General features: G+C 41.0%; 1 long non-coding RNA gene across 1 annotated transcript; it reads right to left on the bottom strand.

The window, feature by feature from the left end:
* Nucleotides 1–408: 408 nt before the first annotated feature.
* LOC136328959 (uncharacterized) lies at nucleotides 409–5988 on the bottom strand. The gene is made up of 3 exons (XR_010730119.1): nucleotides 5793–5988; nucleotides 5588–5694; nucleotides 409–615 (listed from the first exon to the last, which is right to left on the bottom strand). It is a non-coding gene; the product is annotated as an uncharacterized lncRNA (long non-coding RNA).
* Between the last annotated feature and the right edge of the window lie 316 nt (nucleotides 5989–6304).

Here is a 6304-nt window from a genome sequence, read left to right as displayed (position 1 = left end):
ACAATGGACAAGGCTTGCTTAAGGCAAAGATTACTAAAAAAGTCACAGGCCTGGGATATGACTACTCACCAGGAGCTGACCAGTTTAGTCATATACTTCCCATTACTAGAACTTGTCAGTTTAATTAAGAACCCCTTTTTCTTTCTTTTTTTTTTTTTAATAATTTTATTTTTTTAATGGGGTGACATCAATAAATCAGGATACATATATTCAAAGATAACAAGTCCAGGTTATCTTGTCGTTCAATTATGTTGCATACCCACCACCCAAAGTCAGATTGTCCTCTGTCACCTTCTATCTTGTTTTCTTTGTGCCCCTCCCCACCCCCTTTCCCTTTCCCTTTCCCCCCTCCCCCCTGTAACCACCACACTCTTATCAATGTTTCTTAGTTTCACTTTTATGTCCCACCTACGTATGGAATAATGCAGTTCCTATTTTTTTCTGATTTACTTATTTCGCTTCGTATCATGTTATCAAGATCCCACCATTTTGCTGTAAATGTTCCGATGTCATCATTTCTTATGGCTGAGTAGTATTTCATAGTGTATATGTGCCACATCTTCTTTATCCAGTCATCTATTGATGGGATTTTTGGTTGTTTCCATGTCCTGGCCACTGTGAACAATGCTGCAATAAACATGGGGCTGCATGTGTCTTTACGTATCAATGTAAGAACCCCTTTTTCATCCATAAGAGTTTTCTTTTGAGTGCTGGGATTATGAGATTACTGTTTTTTATATATTTTTCCATTTTCTGTATTTTTTAAATGCACATAAGTTATTTTTCTAATTGGAAAAGAACATTTTAATGCCTGTTGGGCAGATAAAATATATTATGCTCACTTTGTTAAAGATGGTGCTGCCCACTTGGAAGCTCCTCACCCAGTTGATATTAATGTGTGTTGGGGGTGTGCTGTGGGCAAGCAGGATCCTTGTAGCCTTAGGCTTGGTTTTAGGACTAAGCCTTTCCCACCCTTTTTGATGTGGGGTGGTGCAATCCCATCATGCCTCCGATAAGTGACTTTGTATCAGAGACTTTCTTGTTTGTATATTGGATTAAAGGTTTTGATTTCCACACTATAAAATGGGGGCAGACTGGGACCTTGCTCTCTCAGTTCCTGAGATTAGCTTTAGAGAAGAGAGCAGAGCAGGGTCACGTGAAGGAGACCAGGGGAAACAGCCAAGATGGTGGAGTGCTGAGTAAAAAGGCAGTTTGTGCAGGGAGAAGGAAGGAGATGGGAAATACAGGTGAATAAGTCTGATGAGCTAGAAACCTTTGATTCTAGGAAACTCGGATAAGTCAATAGCTTTGTGAGCACTGAATGAGTGGGTTTTGGAGCCCAGTGTGTGTTTTTACTTGCCCACCTGGTGCAAGCTAGGATTAAAGATAATGGCCCACCAGTTCGTGGCTCTGTTGTTTCAGTACCATCTGTCCGAATCTAATGTGAACCTGCATGGGCCAGGTGGCCCTGGATACTGGCTTTATAATGGCCTTGACTGGTTGTAAAACTAGGAATATCGTAGTTCATGCTGTCACCAATTCAGCCAAAAATAGAAGCAGGGATTGAATTTTTATGGCACCTTATTCAGAGGGCCAGTAATCTGCGGAGATTCCCTTTCCCCAGCCAACCTGTTTATAAGGGGAAGAAAAGGGTAGGTAATAGTTTTGGAATTTCAAGGGAGAGCTCATCAGATCATAGCCAAAGTTAATCTGATCATACTCAGTGGGTGGCCTATCCTTGGAGCACAAAGGCTTTGCTTGCAGTCCCCTGGGACACAAATGTGAATCACTCACAGATCTCTTGGAGCACAAAAAAGTATATTGCCTGCAGACCATGTAGGCCTGTTCAAGCATCCCAGTTCTTGGAACAAAGCTTTTACTTGCATTAACTATAAATACCCACTGACCAAACCAAAGCCACCATTACTCAAGCTAAAATTTTAACTCTTTTGTTTGCCCTATCAGTTGTCTTTTCCCTCATCCTATGCTATGCTTGCTGCCTGTGTTAGGCCTAGATCTACAATTCTACTTCCTTATTAATTCCTGCATGGCCTGGTGTTCTCTACCATTTGCAAAAGTTTAAAAAATAGACACCAACTGATAGAAATTTTGCTAAAGAGGTGAATAAAATACTTTATATGATTTTACATCTTTTACCAACTGTTGGGCAGATAAAATATATTATGCTCACTTTGTTAAAGATGGTGCTGCCCACATGGAAGCTGTCACCCAGGTGATATTAATGTGTATTGGGGGCGGGCTGTGGGCAAGCAGGATCCTTGTAGCCTGGGGCTTGGTTTGGGGACTAAGCCTTTCCCACTCTTTTTGATGTGGGGTGGTACAATCCCATCATGTCCCAGATAAGTGACTTTGTATTAGAGACTTCCCTATTTTGTATATTGGATTAAAGGTTTGGATTTCTACACTATAAAATGGAGGCAGAACGGAAGCTTGCACTTTTGGTTCCTGAGATTAATATTAGAGGAGAGAGCAGAGAGCAGAGCAAAGAAAGGCCACGTGGAGGAGGCCAGAAGCAGCCAAGATGGCGGAGTGTTGAGTGAGAAGCCAGTTTGTGCGGAGTTTGTGCAGGGAGAAGGAAGGAGATGGGGAACAGAGGTGAGTAAGTCTGGTGAGCTAGAAACCTTTGATTCTAGGAAACTTGGATAAGTCAGTAGCTTTGTGAGCACTGAATGTGAGTGGGTTTTGGAGCCCAGTGTGTGTTTTTACTTGCCCGCCGGGTGCAAGCTAGGATTAAAGATGATGGTCCACCAGTTTTTGGCTCCATTGTTTCTTTACCGACCATCTGAATCCAATGCAAACCTGCATGGGCCAGGCTGCTGTGGTGGTGGCTGTGGCTACTGGCTTTACACCAACAAAGGAATAAAATCATTGAGTATCTGTATTTGCATACACTAGCATTTACAAACCATTCCAGAGTTTGAAGATGGAGGTAGGAAAGAAGAAGCAGCTGTTTTGAAGATTAAGCATTGGGTCCTTTCATTTGGAAAAGCAAGTCAAGCCGTATCACCTCAGCTAGAGCCGATTTTCCTTTCCTTGGCAATTACCTAATATTTCACTGTACTTCTTAATGGAAAGTGCTCATTCAAATGACCCCAGTTCATCCCTGCTCCTTATGGGCAGGTTCTATTCTTTCTCTAGATACCCTAACCTTTTCTTCTACTGACCCACCCAATCTGCTTTTCTCTATAATTAACAGTAAAGCATTTAAGTTCCATACCTACCATGGAGAAAACTGGCAACCACAAAGACAAAGAAAAATGGCTAACATACAATTTAAAAGTATGTACCTTCAATGAATTGCAAATAAAGGAAATAATGCAATTTGATAGGGTTGCAGTAGGGACCATGACCCCACCCTTCCTTAAGTAGGTGAAGGGACATAAAAAAACTGGACATTCCAGATCACCTCCAGACATCCAGATTGATTCACCGGGGTGTGGAAGTTCCCCTAGCTTACTTACAGTTAATTCTGCCTCCCCCCGCCCCATAACGACTACCAGCCCCCACCCTCAAATCTCCTATTTCACCCTACCTGTTAGAGAACCAGTTGCTGACCTCTGCCTTAGAAGTCAGCTGGGCAGATGACCCCCTAATAAACTTTTCTTGCCTGAACTTGGGTGTCCTCCTTCGGCTGACCTTACACAATTCTTTTTTTCTCTTTAGTTCAAGTAGCCTTTAAAAATATAGTAAGTCCTGGCCCTGGCCGGTTGGCTTAGTGGTAGAGCGTCAGCCCAGCATGTGAAAGTTCTGGGTTTGATTCCCAGCCAAGGCACACAGGAGAGGCACCCATCTGCTTCTCCACCCCTCCCCCTCTCCTTCCTCTCTGTCTCTCTCTTCCTCTCCCACAGCCAAGGTCTCATTGGAGCAAAGTGGGTCTGGGGCTGAGGATGGCTCCGTGGCCTCTGCCTCAGATGCTAGAATGGCTCCAGTTACAACAGAGTAATGCCCCAGATGGGCAGAGCATTGCCCCTTGGTGGGCATGCAGGGTGGATCCCAATCAGGTGCATGCGAGAGTCTGTCTCTGCCTCCCTGTTTCTCACTTCAGAAAAATACAAAAAATAATTTTAAAAAATACAGTAAGTCCTCAATGTCGTGAATGATTCTCGGAACATTGGCAAAACAAACTGTAATGAAAGCAATTTTACTGCAGGCTAATTGATATAAACAAGTGAGGTTCCTATGGCATCTTATCAATGTTGTACGAAAACAATGTTGAACAAAATGATGTTATTTGAGGACCTGCTGTATATCAGGATATAACCTCGCTGTTAGCAGAGGTGTGATGAAATAAGCCCTATTGTATACTAGTGGACTGACTGAAAATTAGAACATTAAAGAAAAGGGGTTTATTTTGAGAGAGAAAGAGAGAGAGGAAGAAAGAGAGAATATAAAGCATCAACTCACAGTTGCTTTCACTTTTGTTGTGCATTGATTAAAAATGACCTTTGGGCTTAAGCTGGAGAGCTTTTGAAATTGTGTGGACAATCTCCTGCTCAAGCCAGGGATCCCATGCTGACAAGTCGGGGCTCAGAGCCAGGGACCTTCAGGCTTCCACCCGGGGACCTCATGTTCCTGGTCAACACTTTATCCACTGCTCCACCCACTGCTCAGGCAGAACATATTGTGGAAAGCAATCAAAAGAGTACAGAGTATGCCATCCCAAACATGCCACTTGGACATAGGATTATTTTTGAGCTAAAGACAATTGAGAAGAAGCACCCACAAGAAAACTCTTCTACCCTCCCCCTCTCTACCAGCCAAGGCAGAGTGATTTCTAATCACGGGAGGCAACTCTAGGTCCTTAAGTAGACGAAGCACCGGAGGAATCTACATAACAAACCTTACTAACTAGCCCTTATCTTCTGTTAAGTTTCCCCACAGATTTACCTTCCTGCAATTTGCTACTCCTTAAAATTTATACTCTTCCTTTGTCTTGTCATTTCTCTATAGTTTTTTTGTTCTTTGCTAAGATGCTGTGAAAGCCCCAAGTTTTAACCACTCCTTTGAGTTATTTACTCATCACTGAGTTTCTCCTATGAGTGTGTGCCCTGCATGTGTTAATAAACTGCTTTTCTCTTGTCATTTTGTCTTTTGACAATTTAATTTCCAGAAGCCCAGCTGAAGAACCTAAGAGGATAGAGGAAAAAGTTTTCTTTTTCCTTTCCTAGACAATTCTGCAATATGTGTGAAAACCTTAAAATATTCCTATCTTTCAATACATTGAGTTTTCAACCCTAAGGCAGTAACAGTGAAATGTGACTAAGCTTTATGTGAAAAGGTTGCTTTTGAGAAGGTGTTTTTTCCAATTCAGCATTGATTGCAACAGCATTTTACACATAAAAAACTGGAAACAAATGCTCAACAACTGAGGAATTGCTAAGCAAATTATGGCTCATCCACACTATGAAAACGAATGCAGTTATTTTATATTTTCAAGAAATAATAAAATTATTCTGAGGCATAGTTAAGTAAAAGTAGCAGGATACAGAATTATGTAAATAAATATAACCTAACTACATAATGCAATACATGGAGAAGGAGATAAATAACACAAATATAGCCTGACCTGTGGTGGTGCAGTGGATGGCGTCAACCTGGAGTGCTGAGGTCGCCGGTTCAAAACTCTGGGCTTGCCCTGTCAGGGCACATACACTTCTCGTTACCCTTCTTCAACTGTAAAGTCAATAAACAAAATCTTTAAAAAAATAATAATGCAAATATATCCACAGCAATTACATCTCAATTTGTATCATGTATATTTGCTTTCTTACTTTTACTGTCGTACAATTTCTACTTATTAATTTTACTTTATACTTTTCTTTACTTCCCAGACTTTCTATAACAAGACTATTATATAATACGAAAAAAGGTTTTTTGATTTTCTTCCCATCAATGATAACTAGTACAGAGTTTTCAAATGTTACATGCAAGGTGAGTTCCTGAAGAGTCATGCAAGCTAGAGTACAAGTCTTGCAAGCCCAGGTTTCGAGTCGCCACAGTGAGGCTGCCATGTGGCTGGGCCCGGACATAGTCCATAGTTCACCTGGCTGACACGGCTGAATTTGTGAAATTCTTGACTTTCTGAGACAAAATTTAATTTGGAGACATTTGCATCATTTCAAAATGTTCTAATAGAAGTTTTATTTACATTTTACAAATTTCAAACTTTTTAGACTTGCACAATTCAAATTCACATAAACTGAGACCATAATCAATAATCCATGTAGAAAATAATTGAATTCCTGAACAACATACTATATATAATTGCTTTAAAAAAGTTTCA

The sequence above is a fragment of the Saccopteryx bilineata genome, chromosome 3 (assembly GCF_036850765.1).
Source record: "Saccopteryx bilineata isolate mSacBil1 chromosome 3, mSacBil1_pri_phased_curated, whole genome shotgun sequence".
Lineage (NCBI taxonomy): Eukaryota > Metazoa > Chordata > Mammalia > Chiroptera > Emballonuridae > Saccopteryx > Saccopteryx bilineata.
Note: the sequence above shows the minus strand (reverse complement) of the source record. Positions and strands in the feature narration are given on the sequence as shown.